The following is a 19,814-nucleotide window of genomic DNA, read 5'->3' on the forward strand; positions in this document are numbered from 1 at the left end:
GTAAATATCTTGCTTGGGTATTAGGTTAGTGAAGAGCATTGATATAATAAAAAAATATATATATTACCAAGGTAAATCATAAAAAGAGATATTGCAGAGAATGAAAGTGTAGTCAGCTAGATGACGAAACCAGCCACTTGTTATGAGCCTCCTTGCCTTCTTATCTAAGCAGTGGCTAGCAATTGTAATCAATCTAAAACACTTGAAAAAATAGTAAAATGGGCTCACAGGAAAAAAAAAAACGTTTCTGACAACAGGTAAAAAATATAAACACGTCACAGAAGCAGATAGTGTTACTTCCCTGACCAGAAATCCATTTGTCTCGGAGGTCTTAGCTCTGTACCTCCTGGTTGAGCAGTTGCTTTGTACTACTATTCCCAGAATGCATCACTTTCCCTCAGCTCGTTATCACAGCAGTGATGGAAAATCTAGTTTATTTTGGGGATTAGTTCACTATGATCTGGTTCATTTAACCCCTAAAAGGGAATTTGTCAGTTCCTGGGCCCTACCTGAGGTGATGACAGTGTGCTGTAGCTGGCAGTCCCCTTGTGAGCATGGTGCCTTTTGGGTAATTTTCCGTGCAGCGGATTATGCACCATCTTATGTCTCCTACTGTACTAAAGAGTCACAGAGCAGTTGTTCGTGCCACACTCTGGCATGCATTCTACTCCGTCTTCATAAATAATCAATAGAGATGAGCGAATAGTGAAATATTCGATTAGATTGGATTCGATTCGAATAGCTCCCGATATTCGACTATTCGATCGAATATCGAATCCCGAATCCCATTATAGTCTATGGGAGAAAAATCCTTGGGTCTTGGAAATCAAGATTCGACCACTAGGAGGTCGCCAAGTGCACAATGAAACCTCAGGAAATGATGATAACACCTCTGGAATGCATATGGGACAGCAGGGGAAGCATGCCTGGGAACATGAACAAAAAGTAGAAGTGTACCTTTTGGTCTAGCGGTACTTGCCTATGTATTAGGTGGTGCGTAATATTAGCGTATGTTTGTTTCTTCTTTATTCAGTACACTTGTGAAATACAATTGTTTGCAGTTATATATTGCCCAGCCAGTGATGTGAATTGCACACATGAATATATTGCATATATATATATATATATATATATATATATATATATATATATATCCACTTTTTGTATTACGCCACTATTACAGACTATCAACTATAGACTTCAAACACAATATAACCGCTTTGTATAATGGAAAAAATACTCGGACAACTTATTTCATATACAGCCATATACTGGATATAGAGTTGTTTTTACAACAATGGAAATAATGGGCTGGTCAGTGCCTTCCCTGGACGCAGACTGTGCAAATCTCTAGAGTCGAGATAACAGCTATATTATCCCACACACTGTATACAGCCGTATACTGGATATAGAATTGTTTTTACAACAATAGAAATAAGGGGTTGGTCAGCACCTTTACTGGACGCAAACTGCGCAAATTTGTGGTAGCAAGATAAAAGGTATTATCCCACAATTACAGTAAACAGCCGTATACACTATGGGTATACACACTGCCTGTCTCACAACTGCTTATACAGTGTGTGTATACACTGTCTGTCTCACAACAGCTTATACAATGTAGACACACTGCCTGTCTCACAACAGCTTATACAGTGTGTGTATACACTGCCTGGCTCACAACAGCTTATATAGTGTGTGTATACACTGCCTGTGTTACAACAGCTTGTCAATGTCTGTTTTTATATAGTTTCAGCACTAACAAGGGCTTTTGGGGGTCCCTTCCTACCTAACTTCACCTAAAACCTTCCTCTCCCTGCATTACAGACTGTCCCTCTCTAGTTCCAACCAGCAAATGACATGAATCTCAAATCACTATACTTTTATTCAGGCGGTCACATGGTTTAGCCAGCCAATCACAGTTAGAGTTTTTTTTTTCTTTTAAAGTCCTGCCTACTTTTTGTGCCTGTCCCTACTCCCTGCATGTTTATTGGCTCTTCACCCAAATGTGTTGGAGCTGTGGTCTAGGGGTAACTCACCTGTCTAGACACTTGCCAGCAGTTCATTCTCTGGTTCAATTACCCTGATGGAAATTAAGGAGATGTCTTTTTTTTCTCTCATTATTGTATCATTTTTAAGGCTATGTTCACACACAGTATTTTTGCTTAGTATTTTGGTCAGTATTTTGCAACCAAAACCAGAAGTGGATTGAAAACACAGAAAGGCTCTGTTCACACACTGTTGAAATTGAGTGGATGGCTGCCATTTAATAGCAAATAATTACTGCTATTTTAAAACAACGTCCAATATTTGCCATTAAATGACGGCCATCCACTCAATTTCAATAGTGTGAGAACATAGCCTTTCTGTGTTCTCAATCCATTCCTGTTTTGGTTGGAAAATACTGAGCAAAAATACTGTGTGTGTAAACATCGCCCTAAAAGTGATACAATAATGAGAAAAAAAAGAAACATCTATTTAATTTCCATCAGGGAATTTGAACCAGAGAATGAACTGCCGGCTGTCTGAGACAACACCGACCGCCATTACTGTTAAAAGTAATGGTAGCCACGGCGATAAGTGTTCCCCAAACAAGTTAAATACCTGCTCTAAACACGTCAGCTACCTAGCTGAGGTGTTCACAGCAGGTATTTGGCCCATACTCACCTAATCCCAACGTCTGGAGCGGTGTCTTCAGGGTTCCGCGGCGTTTTCTTCTTCCCGTTGTATATCTTTGGCTATTTCCATCGGCACGTCGTCTATCTTCGGCTTTTTTCAGCTCCCCCGTTGTCTATCTTCGGCTTTTTCCAGCTTTTGCGTCCTACTGCCCCCTAGCGGCGGATAAGTGTATATAATAGGTATAGGGTTGTAGAGAGTATTGACCAGCATTGCACGTAAGTGCGCTGCTAATCAGCAACTCCTCCTTTTTGGCGTAGTTTTTTTTTTTCTATATCCTACTGCCACGGTCTGATGATAAGTACCACGCATAAGTGTGGCATTTATCAGCAACACCTTTTTGGCGTAGGTTTTTTTTCTTCTTAATGTTAAAAAAAACACGTAAAAAACACTACATTACACTACACTATATGAAATAAAGTTTTACACTACACCACTACACATTTACATACCCCATATAATAATCCCTGTATAAAAATGGCCCACAGGGTGTTTTCAGAGGAGGCATACGCTATTATTGCCTCCGACATTGAAACAGCTAGTGAGGATGAATGGGGGGATTCTTTTTTCCTCCATTCATCCTCATCATCGTCATCCAGTGACGTGTCTGGGGGTAGTGTAGCGTATGCTGCCCCCCAAACACGTCTTTTCCGCCAGTACCTTCCCAATGAGAGATCACTGTATGGCGTGAAATTCTACAAACTCTGTAAGGCTACTTGCACACTGTAGGTACGTGCACCGCAGGTACGTGCACACTGCGGAATGGCGAAGGATATTCCTCTGTGCATTCCGCAGCTGGCGCCCGCCAGCGGGCGCACGTGTCGCCGTCTGTCTCATATACTCCATTCTATGCACGGTCAGATTCCGTCATCCATCCAAAGAATGAACACGTTCATTCTTTGGACGGAGGGCGGAATCCGCCCGTGCATAGAATGGAGTTTATGACAGGTGCGTTGATGCGCGTGCCCGCATCAGTCCGCCGGAGGATGCCAGCTGCGGAATGCGTAAAGGGCTATCTGTCGCCATTCTGCAGTGTGCACGTACCCTTAGAGTGTATGAAGGAAGGGACACCTGAATCCAGCCCCCAGAATGCCCCCCCATCCTTGGAGTTAGTGGGAAAATTATTTGGGAACTGATCTTCCCACTGCTGGATACAGGTTACCACCTGTATGGGGATAACTTTTAGGCTATGTTCACACTCTGTAAGAGACCGGCCATTCCGTGACCCTGGCAGGGTCACGGAACGGCCGGTCTCTGCACAGATCTTTATGCATGTAGTGTTCTAATGCGGGCGCATCAGCGCGTGCCCGCATCAGAACACTTCACAGTACACAATGAAGCAAGCAGCCGGAGCCGCTTGCTTCATTTTGTGAACTGACAGGTCTTTCTGCGGCCGCAATTGACTGAATTGCGGCAATAGAAAACTGACATGTCAGTTATTTGCGGGTCCGCATGGGATATATCCCATAGCAGAAAGGACAGTGTTTACAGGCGCATAAAGTACGGCCATTGTTGCCAATGGGCGTAGTGTGAACATAGCCTTATACCAACATCCTCCTGTTTCGGTCCCTCGCTACCTGAGCTACTGTAGCTTGCGGCACGATCCGAAAATATCAGAAGCCGTAATTAGAGCCCTAATATATGGCAGCCATGGAGCGGATCCAGCGCTTCTGGATATGAAGGACCCTGTATCGTACCAGGGCAACATTTTTAAAGGTGACGTCTCTCACACTGGAAAACCGGAGATCCCAGAAGAAGTGCAGAGTGTGCTGTAACAGGGGGATCAGGAAGGACACCATTTTCCAGTGTGACACCTGTCCTGATCACCCCGGCCTCTGCATAAAGGATTGCTTCAAGGCGTACCACACGTCACTGGGGTTCTAAATTTTTTAAATTCTTCCCCTTATTCCTATTTCAGGGGTCACGTTGATCCAGGGATTATTCGGATTGCCATTTTGGAGTCGTGAAGGAATTTTTTCCCAGTGATGAGGCTACTGTCATCTGCCTCACAAGGGTTTCTTGCCTTCCTCTGGATCAACACAGGTTAAATTTGATGGACTCCTGTCATTTTCTACCTTATAAACTAATAATTAGCATAATACCCCCAAATAAATTAAAAATTGTCCCTTTTCCCCAACTAAATAGGCATGACCCCTTTCCCATTAGAGGCTTGCCATGATGCAATTACAAAGCCCCTGTGCGGCCAGGACAGTGGAAATCACCCACAAGTGACCCCATTCTGGAAACTATACCCCATAAGAAATCTTACAAGGGGTGCAGGGGGGATATGGCCCCCTGGTGACAGGCACATTTGTGCAGTGAAAATGAAAAAAATTGTATTTTTATTTTCCCACCACATGTTCTACATATGTGCCCGTCACCAGTGGGGTCCATATGCTCACTGCACCCCTTGTTAGATTCCTTGAGGGGTGTAGTTTCCAGAATGGGGTCACTGTCCTGGCAGCACAGGGGCTTAGTAATTGAGACATGGCCTTCATCCTCCATTCCAGCCTCTAAATGACGCTCTGTCCCTTTGGTGGCTTGCCCTGTGCCCATATGGCACATTATGTCCACATGTGTGGTATTTTCGTACTCAGGGGAAATTACCCTACACATTTTGCTTTCATTTCCTTTTTCACCCCTTGCGGAAATAGAAAAAAAAAAAATAAGGCTAGACCAATATTTAGTGTAAAAATCTTTTAATTTTTGCACTGAATCATTGATCTTGTCTTAATTTTTTCATTTTCACAAGGGGTTAAAAGATAAAAAAAAAACACTAATTGTGTAGAGCAACTTCCCCCTGAGTACGGAAATACCCCACATGTGGACATAAAGCGCCATGCGGGTGCAGGGTAAGCCTCCAAAGAGAAGGAGCGCCATTTAGCATTTGGGGGCTGGATTTGGCTGGAATGGATTTCAAGGGCCATGTTGCATTTAAAAGGCCCCTGTGTTAAATCATCCTATAAGTGACTCCATTATGGAAACTACAACCCTCAAGAAATCTAACAAGGGGTGCAGTGAGCATATGGACCCCACTGGTGACAAATGTGGAACAATGTGACTTGAAAATGAAATATTAAGTTTTTTACACTATAATGTTGGTCTAGCCTTGAATTTTTCATTTTCACAAGGGATAAAAAGAGAAAAAAAACACACAAAATTTGTAGAGCAATTACCCCTGAGTACGTAAATACCCAAAATCTGGACATAAAGCGCCATGTGGGTGCAGGGCAAGCCTCCGAAGGGAAGGAGTGCCATTTGGATTTTGTAGGCTGGATTTGGCCAGAATGGATGATGAATGCCATGTCGCATTTACAGAGCTCTCGTGCTGCAAAGACAGTGAAAACCCCCCACAAGTGACCCCATTCTGGAAACAACACCCCTCAAGGAATCTAACAAGGGGTGCAATGAACATATAGACCCCTTGATGACTGACACATTTGTGCCGTGAAAGTGAAAAAATGAAAATTTTCACTTTCACGTCACATTGTTCCACATTTGTGGCTATCACCAGTGGGGTCCATATGCTTACTGAACCCCTTGTTAGATTCCTTGAGGAGTGTAGTTTCCAGAATGGGGTCACTTGTGGGAGGTTTCTACTGTTTTGGCAGCACTAGGGCTCTGTAAATGCGACATGGGCCTTGAAATCCATTCCAGTGAAATTCAGCTTCCAAAAGCCAATTGGCGCTCCTTCCCTTTGGAGGCTCATCCAGCGCCCGCTTGGCACTTTATGTCCACAGTGGGGTATTTCCGTACTCGGGAGAAGCTGCACTACACGTTTTCTGGTTTTTTTTTCTCCTTTTATCCCCTTGTATAAATGATAAATTGAAGGCTAGAACAACATCTTAGTGTAGAAAATTTAATTTTTCCTTTTTCATGCCACATTGTTCTGAAAATCTGTGAAACACCTGTGGGGTCCAAATGCTCACCACACCCCTTGTTACATTCCTCAAAGGGTGTCCCTTTAGGGGTGTTTTTTATGTTTTGGCACCCCAGAACATCAGCCAACCTGAAGTGGTACAGACAAAAATGACCAAATATAACGGAGGCATTGAAATTCACTAGGCTCTCCTTTGTATCTGAGGCTTGTGGTTGCGTCAAATAGCGCAATAGGGCCACATATGGGGTATTTCTATAAACTGCAGAAACAGGGCAATCAGTATTGGGGTGCATTTCTCTGGGAATAGGTTTACAATTATGAAAGATATTGGATTACAATAAAATCTCTGCACAGAAAATTAAAATTTTCAAATTTTTTACACACTTAGGCCAGGTTCAGACTATGTAAGTGTGCGGCTGTATTTGCGGCTGTAATTGTGCGGCGGTATTTTTGGTGGTTCATGCGTACGCTGGAAAGTATACGATATACGGCTGCACAGTGCACACTATGTATGAATCTACGGCCCTATCGTAAACGGACCCGTAAAAAATGAACAAGACCATTGTTTGCGACTGGAAACGCGGCCGTGGATTGACAGGCGGTCTGTACGGAGTACTTCAAAAATAGCTGGCAATGATGCCGAATGCCGATGCCTCTAATAGTTAATATATTAAATTAATAAAACACATTTTCTTTGTAATAAAGTCCCTTTCATTGTTCAATAATTTAATTCTAACGAATCCATCATTTTGCAATTATACTGTTAAAATAAATATATATATATATAAATAAATGTATATTTGTATATATATTTATTTTTTGACAGTATATTTAATTGCACAATGATGGATTCGTTAGAATTAAATTATTGAACAACGAAACTGAATTTATTTCAACGAAAATGTGTTTTATTAATTAAATATTAATTAGTACAGGAAGCTCCATAAGCCGTTAATTCATATTGCCAGCAAAAGAGCATTCTGTACTAATCATCACTTTACTTTAATGAAAACATCAAATGTTTCTTCTAATTATGTTATCACAATAGCATTATTAGAAGAAACATTTAGAATTATATGTGCGCTCAGCTGATTGGCTGAGCGCACATATAATTAGCGGGTCCGCAGCACAGTGACTTCATTGTGCTGCGGACCAGCGAAGAGGACACATCGGGGTGAGTACAGAGCTCTCCCCACCCCCTCCCCAGCACTGCACCCCTCCCAGAAAGGAAGGGGGGTCACTTAACCCCTTCCTTGCTGGGATGGGTGCAGTCTGACATCAGTCTGGCCCCCAAGGGGTTAAGGGGGATGCAATACATTCTCCCTTAACCCCTTGGGGGCCAGACTGTAAGCAGCGATCTGTAAAGATGCTGCATACTGTAAGGAGCACAACACCGCTCACAATGATGGGTGTTGTGCTCCTGTTTGTGTGTTTTTTGTGTGTTTCTCCCTTTTTGTTTTTCAGATATCGGTATCCTGGGGATTACGTCGGATTACATGGACTACGTCGATGACCAGCGTTTTTTTTTTTTTTTTTTAATAAAATGGTCAATGAGGGGTGTGGGGGTGTTTTTATTTGAAAAATTTTTTTTTTTAACTTGTGTCTTCTCTTTATTTCTTTACTTTATAGACTTAGTAGTGGAAGCCGTCTAATAGACGGAATCCATTACTAAGTTGGGGCCTAGTGTTAGCCGATATAAAATGGCTAACACTAACCCCCCCATTATTACCCCAGTACCCAATGCCACCAGGGGTACTGGGAAGAGCCGGGTGCCAGTGGTCCCGAAGCGTCAAAATTGGCGCTCCTGGACCGGGCGGCAGCAGGCTGGTAAGATTTAGGCTGGGGAGGGCCTAAACCAATGGCTCTTCCCACCCTGGTGTTACCAGGCTGCTGTCGTTTGGTTTTTAACCCGGCTGGTTATAAAAATAGGGGGGACCCTATGCGGGTTTTTTTTAAAATAAATAAATAATAAAAAAAAAAATGTCTATTTTTTCCGCACAGTTACATAGTGTGAACTTAGCCATAGCTTTTATTTTATTTCCCCTAAAGGGCTAAAAAACTTTCTGGATGTGCTTTTTCAGAGTTTGGGGGGTGCAGTTACTGAAATGGGGTGTTTTGTGGGGCTTTCTAACATACAGTCCCCTTAAATACACTTTAAGGCTATGTTCACACTGCGCATGAATCCGTCCGTAGTGCGAACCGTGAATATACGCTCGTAGTTTTGAGGTTGATGCGTTCGCTTGAAAGTATACGATATACGCCCGCACAATGCACACTACGTATGAGCTTACGGCCGGATCGTATACGGCGCCGTGAAAAATGAACAAGACCATTGTTTGAGGACGGAAATGTTGAAACTCACGGCCGTGGATTTCCATGTGGTCCCGTACGAAGTACTTATTTCAGCCAAATTGAACTTGATTTTTCGATCCAAAAGGTTCTGTGTGGTTTACGGGGCTGGGCGAAGATTTCCAAGTAAATGACCTGCCTCAGATCGCTTCGAAACAAGCTAGGGAAGCATAACTGTACTACGGGCGTATGTTCGCGGTTCGTACGCATCCGGCCACATGTCGATTTTTCGCATGCCCGTAGTTTCAGCCGCACATGTACTGCAGCGTAAGACCTGCGTACGGATTCGTACGCAGTGTGAACATAGACTAAACCTGAACAGGTCCCTAAAAAAATCTGATTGTGAGATTTTACTGAAAATTTGGAAAATTGCTGCTAATGTTTTAAGCTTTCTATTGTCTAAAAAAGAAAGAAAGATAGTTTAATAAATGCTGCCAACATAAAGTAGACATGTTGCTAATGCTATTTAATATATAATTTATGTGGCATAACCATTTTCTGTATAAGCAGTTTCAAAGTTGGAAAAATGCAATTTTTTACATTATTTAGTTTTTTTCATAAAGATTTGTTATAAGTATTGACTCCAGTTTACCAGAAATGTTAAGTACAATATGTCACGAGAAAACAGTCTTAGAATCAGCCGGATAGGTAAAAGCATTCCCAAGTTATTAACCCCTTAGCGACGCATGACGTATCTGATACGTCATGGTGCCGCGGGGGGTGTTCTGAACGGCGCTGATCCCGGCTGACACGTGCAGCCGGGCAGTGCCTCTATTAGCTGGCGCGGGTCCCGTTGCCGCGCCGGCTAATTAAGCCTCTAAGTGGAGCTGTCAAACCTGACAGCTGCACTTAGAGGCTTTCCTCCGTGCATCACTGGTGTCTAGTGGGACGGATCTCCCCCCCGCGATGCGATCGCGGGAGGGAGATCCATTCTTCTGCCCGTGCCGGGCCTCAGCGTCGGAATGATGCTGATCCCGGCTCTGCAATAGATTGCTATGGCCTGCAGCAGGCCATAGTAATCTATGACCGATCTAATCGATCTTTGCTGTGTATATACACAGCATTGATCTCTATGAGAGATCATTGCTGTTTATATACAAGTCCCCCAGGGGGACTTATAGTTAAAGTAAAAATAAAAGTAAAAATGTTTTTTTATTAATAAAAAATCCCCTCCCCTATTAAAAGTCCAAATCACCCCCCTTTTCCCATTATATAAATATAAATAAATAAATAAACAAACAAATAAATAAACATGTTTGGTATCGCCGCGCGCGCAATCGCCCGAAATATTAATTAATCACATTCCTGATCTCGCATGGTAAACGGCGTAAGTGCAAAAAAATTCCAAAGTGCAAAATTTTCGCATTTTTGGTCGCATCAAATCCAGAAAATTTTTTATAAAAAGTGATCAAAAAGTCGTATATGCGCAATCAAGGTACCAATAGAAAGAACACATCATGGCGCAAAAAATGACTCCTCAATCAGCCCCAAAGACCAAAGGATAAAAGCGCTATAAGCTTGGGAATAAAGCGATTTTAAGGAACATATATCTGTTAACAATGGTTTGAATTTTTTACAAGCCATCAGATAATATAAAAGTTATACATAATACATATTGTTGTAATCGTAACGACTTGAGGAACATGGATAACCAGTCAGTTTTACCATAGGGCGAACGGCGTAAATGCAAAACTCCCCGAAATCAAAACAAATTCCTTTTTTTTTTCAATTTGACAGCGCAAATGATTTTTTTCCCGTTTTGCAGCATATGTTATGGAAAAATAATGCCTGTCATTGCAAAGTACAATTGGTTTCGCAAAAAATAAGCGCTCATATACGTCTCTAGGTGAAAAAATGCAAGCGCTATGGACTTTTAAACATAAAGTGGAAAAAGCAAAAGTGCAAAAACGAAAATTGTCTTTGACCTTAAGGGGTTAATGAATAAATTGACACAGGTCATATTCATAAAATTTGCCTCAGTCCTTCAGGCAATTTAAGACCCGGTCCTTAAGGGGTTAAACGAGTAGTTCACAAGATTGGCTCATTTAGTTAATATAGTTCATTATACGTCTGGCTCTGGGAACCGGATAAGAAGTTACTAGGACAGATTTTTTTTTCTATTACACGCGGAGCCTTCAGTGCTGGCTGCTTGAATGAGATATTATTTTGGTAAAATGGTCACATTTTATTAGTTAATATTTTTGTTAATGCAATCACTTAAATAATAAGCTCATAGTGTCATACTAAACTTTGCAAAATTATCGATTTATGCGTATGTAATATACCAATAATTTTCATGGTTTTTCTGCTTTTAAAAATGTATTGCATTTTTTGTCCAAAAACACTACTGCTATTAATCAGCTGGGAGTCAATAGAGTAATATCCACTATACTCACATTTATACCCCTCATAGCCACATTTGTACCCTTCATACCCATATTTATACCCATCATAGCAGGGCCGGACTGGGACTGAAAATCAGCCCTGGCACTCACACCCCTCCAGCCCACATACCATATCACACTTAGGTCCTTAGGTTGTTCTTAGGTTGTGTTGTGTTGTATTGCAGCTCAGTTCCATTGACGGGAATGGTGCAAAGTCTATTTATCTATCTATCTATCTCCTTTCTATCTATCTATCTATCTATCTATCTATCTATCTATCTATCTATCTCTCTATATCCTATCTATCTATCTCTCTATATCCTATCTATCTATCTATCTATCTATCTATCTATCTATCTATCTCCTATCTATCTATCTATCTCCTATCTATCTATCTCCTATCTATCTATATCCTATCTATCTATCTCTCTATATCCTATCTATCTCTCTATATCCTATCTATCTCCTATCTATCTATCTATCTATCTATCTATCTATCTATCTATCTATCTATCTCCTATCTATCTCCTATCTATCTATCTATCTCCTATCTATCTATCTATCTATCTATCTCCTATCTATCTATCTATCTATCTATCTATCTATCTCCTATCTATCTATCTATCTATCTATCTATCTATCTATCTATCTCCTATCTATCTATCTATCTATCTATCTATCTATCTATCTATCTCCTATCTATCTATCTATCTATCTATCTATCTATCTATCTATCTATCTCCTATCTATCTCCTATATATCTATCTATCTATCTATCTATCTATCTATCTATCTATCTATCTCCTATCTATTATGCAACAACAGGCTACAGCAGCAATCAGAGGTGTAAGTAGGGTCCTAGGAAAATTTTTAGGATATGTAAAATAATATTACACATTTCCTGTATAATGTTAGCACTGGTAAGACAATTTTCTATGCATGATAATACTGTATATCTCTAAATAGCTATTATAGTTACCAACTAACACCAGTATACAGGAAGCGAATATCATCATTATACATATTACCGCCATACTGTTACTGACCAATCCTTTATAAAGGGACTGATACTAACATTATTACAGTATACAAGTCACAGACAATATCTCAACACTGTGACCACCATGTGATCATCACAAGAACATGACTAATACCACTATGCTGTCACTGAAGAAAATCCACTACGTGAACACAAGTATTACCAATAAAATGAATATACACAGGACAAATAATACCATGACCACCGCCGTCATCACCATACAGTGACTGGATAATACTGCTGTACTGTCTATTAATAATATTCCCTTTATAGCACCAGTATATAAAATACAATATTCTACCTCAGCAGGATTTGGGTTAATGTGAACCTAAACTTACTGTAAGGTCACTCATCTCTAGCCGTGACCACATAGAGGTAAAGATCCAGCTATACAATGGATCTACAGGCCTTAAGAGTGTGTTCACACATATAGGATCTGCAGCAGATTTCATGCTGCAGATATCTTTGTTACTCAATGACGGAACCCAGCATCAAATATGCAGCAGATCCTGTACGTGTGAATGCACCCAAAAAGTGATTATGCATGATTGTGCAGTTGCATCCAGTGACTTACAGGAGGCGTCTTCCTACATGAATCATAAGTGACGTTCTTGGTAGTCAAAGTTGTCTGTTTTTTCCTTTTCTTTCCATCTGGCTCAGCCCATCATGAAGATTTCTTGAGCCATGACTCTTCTCCCCAGAATCTGCGAGACAAACACTTTAGGCTCCATGCTCCAGCACCATCCTAACCTTATACCTCATCATAAACCTATATTCCCCATTGCTTTACACAGTAACAATGCCCCCTCTGATCTCCCACATAAGCAGTCAGGCCCAATATGTGCCTCCAAATAGTAGTCAAGCAGCTCCGTGTGCCTATATAGTATTAGACCCTCTGTGTTATGTCATTATATAGGCAACTTCAATGCTCCCCTATAGTAGGCTCCCCTGAGCAGCAGTCCCCATATACCATAGGTCCCACTGAGCAGAACTTATATAGCAGAGGTCCCCATGTGCAGCCCATAAATAATATAGCCCCCCACACATAATATAGATGCCCTGTGCAGTCCCACATAATATAGCCCTTTCCCCTGTGTAGCCCACAAAGTATATCCTACCTTTGTAGCCCCTACATAGTATAGGTCCCTGTGTAGCCAGCCCCCACATAGCATAACCCCAATATATTACCCCCTCCCCATGAAGCCCCGCACATAGTATAGGTCCCTGTGTAGCCAGCCCCCACATAGCATAGCCCCAAAATATTACCCCCCATGTAGCCCCCCACATAGTATAGGTCCCTGTGTAGCCAGCCCCCACATAGCATAGCCCGAATATATTACCCCCTCCCCATGTAGCCCCCCACATAGTATAGGTCCCTGTGTAGCCAGCCCCCACATAGCATAGCCCCAATATATTACCCCACCATGTAGCCCCCCACATAGTATTGGTCCCTGTGTAGCCAGCCCCCACATAGCATAGCCCCAAAATATTATTCCCGCCCCGGTGTAGCCCCCCACATAGTATAGGTCCCTTTGTAGCCAGCCCCCACGTAGTATAACCGCAACCTATTATTCCCGCCCCCTGGAGCCCCCCACATAGTATAGGTCCCTGTGTAACCAGCCCCCACATAGTATAGCCCCTAAGATATTACCCCCCCCCCGTAGGCCCCACATAGTATAGGTCCCTGTGTAGTCAGCCCCCACATAGTATAGCCCCCCAACATATTATCCCCCCCCCGTGTAGGCCCCCACATAGTATAGGTCCCTGTGTAGTCAGCCCCCACATAGTATAGCCCCCCCAACATATTATCCCCCCCCCGTGTAGGCCCCCACATAGTATAGGTCCCTGTGTAGTCAGCCTCCACATAGTATAGCCCCAACATATTACCCCCTTCCCATGTAGCCCCCCACATAAGATAGGTCCTTGTGTAGCCAGCCCTTACATAGCATAGCCCCAATATATTACCCCACCCACATAGTATAGGTCCCTGTGTAGCCAGCCCTCACATAGAATAGCCCCCAACATATTATCCCCCCCTGTGTAGCCCCCCACCATAGTATAGGTCCCTGTGTAGTCATCCCCCACATAGTATAGCCCCAACATATTAAACCCCCCCCGTGTAGCCCCCCCACATAGTATCGGTCCCTGTGTAGTCAGCCCCCAAATAGTATAGCCCCAACATATTATCCCCCCCCCATGCAGCCCCCCCCCATAGTAAATGTGGCCTTCTGTACAGCCCCCACATTGTAAAAAAAAAACAACAAAAGTATACTCACCTCGGATCCAGCAGATTCTTCCTGGTCCTCTCTGGTCCGGTGCCGTTAGCTGCTTACATATTCCGTCATCAGCAGCCCGATGCAGACCGGCCCCGGAGTCTCCCAGCTCCAGCCCCGCGGCGCCTGCACCTCTCTCATCTACTGCACGTCGGCGGACGTGTGACGTCATCCGTTACTGCCGGCCACAGAGCAGTAGATGAGGGTGCAGGCGCCGCAGGGCTGGAGCTGGGAGACTCCGGGGCCGGTCTGCATCGGGCTGCTGATGACGGAATATGTAAGCAGCTAACAGCAGCAGATGCAGAGCGGACGCACCAATTCCTTGACCTGTGCGACGGCGGCGGCCGGTAGGGCTAGCGGAGGGGGGTTGGTCGGCGGCCCTCGGATTGATAATCTGAGCAGCCCAGCGGGCATTTGCCCGGCCTGCCAGATTATCAGTCCGGGCCTGCATCATAGCCAATGGTATTTTTATTTTTGGCATCTTTTATCTCAATGATAGTTTTTTAGAATAATTCCCTGCTCTGGCTATGACATTTTATTCAACATTATAATAAGATCAAGATACCTGGTGGAGGAAATAGAAGTACAATATTGGTCCCAACATGGCTGTAGCTCACATCTCTGTGTCTTGAGGAGCCTCGTAGGTGATGGATCATCATGTGACCTGTGAACTACTCAGCTACAGAAGAACCAATCAGCAGTCTAGTTCACTAAGTGAGCTACAAACTATATGAGCCAGGAGAAGGAATCAGGAGTCTAGTTCAATCATATGTATATGACTGTGCTCAGTAGTGACACCGTGGTAGTTAGAGGTACTGACATACAAGGTGAATGTATGAGGGAGCAGTAAAACAGTAAAGCTGCAAGTAACATATACAGCACAACGTGAGGAGCCAGTGCTGGCAGCAAGACTGGAGCTCTGGGCTAACAAGATGACGACAGAACCATAGATGACTGAGCTGGATGAACATTCTCTCTCTTTTACACACACACACACACACATACACACACACACACACACACACACACACACACACAAACACACGCTGTGTTTTTTTACTTTCATTTTCCAGCAGGGGGGACCTAAAAGCAAATGGCAGTGTGACAGTAATGGAGGTGGAGCTGCTGGGTTGGACTCTCTGTCGCCCCCTGGCTGTAGTTAATTTTGAACTAATTTTTGCTGGGAAAGTGAACTAAATCATTTAGGTCACTTTAACCCCTTAGGGACCAAGCCTATTTGAGCCTTAATGACCAGGCTCATTTTTCAATATCTGACCTGTCTCACTTTATGCGCTTATAGCTCAGTGATGCTTTAACATATGCTAGCGATTCTGAGATAGTTTTTTGTAACATATGGTACTTTATATTAGTGGTAAAATTTGGTCACTATCTTTTGTGTTTTTTGTGAAAAACATAAAAATATCATGAAAAATTTGAAAAATTTGCACTTTACAAACTTTGAAATTCTCTGCTTCTAAGTAAAGAAAGTTGTATCACATAAATTAGTTACTAGGTCACATTACCAATATGTCCTCTTTATTCTGGCATAATTTCGTAAACATATTTTACTTTTCTTCAGTGTTACGGGGCTTAGAAATGTATCAGCAAATTACCAATTTTTCATGAAATTTCCAAAACAAATTTTTTTAGGGACCAGTTCTTTTTTAAGTGTGTTAAGGAGGCTTGTATACTTGAAACCCCCCCATAAATGACCCCATTTTGGAAACTAGACACCTTAAAGAATTAATCTAGGGGTATAATGAGCATTTTAACCCTACAGGGGCTGGAGGAAAGTATTCACAATTAGGCTGGAAAAAATGGAAAATAGAAATTTTCAAATAATATGTTCGTTCAGATTAAAGTATCTAATTTTCACAAGCAACAGGAGAGAAAAAGCACCCCAAAATTTGTAACCCAGGTTCTCCTGAGTACAATGGTACCCCATATGGGGGCATAAACCACTGTATGGGCACACAGTGGGGCTCAGAAGGGAAGGAGCGCCAATTAGCATTTGCAGTGCAGATTTTTCTGAAGAAGTTTCCGAGCACCGGGTGCGTTTGCAGCGCCCCTGTAGTGTCCGCAGAAGAGAAACCCCCAAATAGTCACCCCATTTTGGAAAGGGCACCCCTCAAAGAAGTCATCTTGGGGTGCAGTGAGCATTTTGACCCCACAGGTATTAGAGGAAAGGATTCAAAATTAGAAAGTAAAAATGAAAAAAAATGAATTTTTTCAATAATATGTTTGTTTAGTTTGAAATTTCTCAATTTCACAAGAAACAGGAGAGAAAATGCACTGCAAAATTTGTAAAGCAGGTTCTCCTGAGTACAACGGTACCTCATATGTGGGCATAAACCACTGTATGGGCATGCAGCAGGGCTCAGAAGGGAAGGAGTGTCATTTTGCTTGTGCAAAACCACAGCTAGTATCGGTTATTAGAATAGCGCAGGTGCTAAAAGATTTTTTTTTTTATGAGATTACAATTAATCTGGGGGTGTTTACTTGCTATCTGGGGTGTTTATGGGCAATCTGGGGTGGTACGAGCAGTCTGTGGCAATCTGGGGTGTTTATGGGCAATCTGGGTGTGTTTACTGGCTATCTAGGGGTGTTTACCGGCTATCTGGGGGTGTTTACTGGCTATCTTGGGGTGTTTACTGGCTATCTGGGGTGGTCACGGGCAATCTGGGGGTGTTTACTGGCTATCTAGGGGTGTTTGCTGGCTATCTGGGGGTGTTTACTGGCTATATGGGGTGGTAACGGACAATCTGGGGGTGTTTACCGGCTATCTGAGGTGGTGACGGGCAATCTGGGGGAGGAGTGACAGGCATTCTGGGGTGGGTATGGGCAATCTGGGGTGGTTACGGGCAATCTGTAGTGGTTATGGGTAGCCTGTGGCAATCTGGGGTGGTTACAGGCAATCTGGGGGTGTTTACTGGCTATCTGGGGTGGTTACGGGTAATCTGAGCAGTTACAGGTAAACTGGAGTGGTTATGAATAATCTGGGGTGGTTACAGGTAATCTGGGGTGGTTACAGGTAATGTGGGGTGGTTACAGGTAATGCGGAGTGGTTACAGGTAATCTGGGGTGGTTACAGGTAATGCGGAGTGGTTACAGGTAATCTGGGGTAGTTACAGGTAATGCAGAGTGGTTACAGGTAATGCGGGGTGGTTACAGGTAATGCGGGGTGGTTACAGGTACTGCGGAGTGGTTACAGGTAATGCGGAGTGGTTACAGGTAATCTGGGGTGGTTACAGGTAATGCGGGGTGGTTACAGGTAATGTGGGATGGTTACAGGTAATGCGGAGTGGTTACAGGTAATCTGGAGTGGTTACAGGTAATCCGGGGCACTTGACTTTTTATCCCGTCACCAATGATTTTTGGTGACAGGGGACAAAAAGTGCCGGAAGCATTTGGAACAAATGATCAGTGGTATATAGTATATACCGCTGATCACTTGTGCCAGGACCACATCGGCTAGTCCCTGATCATTGCCCCATGCTCTCCGCCACCTCTGGTGGTGGATAGAATGAGAGTTTGATCTTTTTTTAAGGGTACAAACACACTTGTCGTATCCGCAGCGAGTTTCTGGCTGCGTATTCGCAGTGAGACTCGCTGAGGATCCCGGCCCTGTGTTTGGTGCACTTTTTTTTACTTTTTTACACTAGTGTACATTACTGTACACTAGTGTAACACTTAGATCACAGTATACAATACACTGTACTGCTTCTGCAGTACAGTGTATTGTATCATGTGACCATCCTGCTGACAGGCAGTAGCACAGCCACCCCTGTCAGCAGGATGGCTTATCCATGGTAAGCCCGGGGGCCTTCATTAGGCCCCCGGAGTTACCATGGAGACGTCGGGGGGACCGGACGGCGCCGCAGGACCTCCGATTATGTAAGTGGACCTGCGGCGCCGTCCGGTACACACCGGAACCCGTTAGATGCCGCTGTCATGCTTTGACAGCGGCATTTAACGGGTTAAACTGTCCGGAGCGGAGAATCCTCCGCTCCGGGCAGTTACAGGAGGGGGTCAGCTGTCACACTGACCGCTGATCACCCGCTCTGCTGCCGCCGCCGCCGGGCGGTAATTTATTCCGATGCGCCCGCCGTTAAAAGGCGTACGCATCGGAATAAAGCCCATTAGTGGCCGCCGTGAAAAGGCAGCATGGCGGTCACTAAGGGGTTAAAGATTCGTTTATTTTGAACTGATCATTCACAAACTACCCATCACTACATACCAGTCTGCCTACTGCCCCCCCCCAGCACTCCTTCCAGTTCCTGCCCAAAGTTCTTGCAGGACATGTAATTTCACTGCTAACTATTGCAGTGAAGTTGCAACACCTACTGCATTAACTCCTTGTCTGCTCTGTAGCATCATTCAGTACAAGGCAGCATGCTGTAACCACGCCTCACTCAAGATAAATGTCCAACTAAAGTTATAAATGTATCTGTGTATATGACAGGGAGATGGTGATGTAGGCTGGTCAAAGATAGTAACATTACTCTGGGGGTGAGTTTAGAGCTTAGACAAGATCCAGTCAAGCCACCTGAGACATCAAAGGATGATGTGTTGCCTATGAAGAGAGGGAGGAGCCGAGGAGCTTGAAACAATACACATTTTGTAGTTCTTCTAATTTTAACTTCTTGTCTGGTGAATCACGCAAAAGCACACTCAAGTCAATATTATTAGTGATAACGCTATATTAGTACGTTACTGTAAGTTATGGTTATTTGGTCTGTCGATCACAGGATCATCCTTAAAGGGTTATTTCCCAGAAGAAAACTATATTTTCTAAGTAAATGGTGATGGAGAGTTATACAGATTTGTAAATTATCAAACTAAAAAAATCAAGCCTTCCAGTACTTATCAGCTGCTGTGTCCCCTGGAGGAGAACATGTAGTTATGCTAATTCAGACATGGTGCTTCCTTCAGCCACCTAAGCCTGTATCAAGAACTGCCCAGAGCAGGATGGATTTGGTTTGCTCTGGTTGTTTGCCCTGCAATAGGGGTGGCAGCAGGGGGCATTGTGTTAGACTGGAAATAACTCAAGGACATCCTCCAAGAACTACTGAAGGCTTGAATTTCTGAAGAAAAAAAGAAGTAATTTGAAAATCTATATAACTATATAGAACGAATAAGGAAAGAGTGATAATTTGTAAGCCCAGGATAGCATCACAGCCGCATGCATAGATGTCAGTGCTGGTAGATGTCCATCT

General features: G+C 43.2%; 1 protein-coding gene across 1 annotated transcript in view; it reads right to left on the reverse strand.

The window, feature by feature from the left end:
- The window catches only part of CAP2 (cyclase associated actin cytoskeleton regulatory protein 2), a 105,693-nt gene that overhangs the window by 52,244 nt on the left and 33,635 nt on the right, over positions 1 to 19,814 (reverse strand). The window lies entirely within an intron of this gene.

Source organism: Dendropsophus ebraccatus, chromosome 2 (assembly GCF_027789765.1).
Source record: "Dendropsophus ebraccatus isolate aDenEbr1 chromosome 2, aDenEbr1.pat, whole genome shotgun sequence".
NCBI classification, from domain to species: Eukaryota; Metazoa; Chordata; class Amphibia; order Anura; family Hylidae; genus Dendropsophus; species Dendropsophus ebraccatus.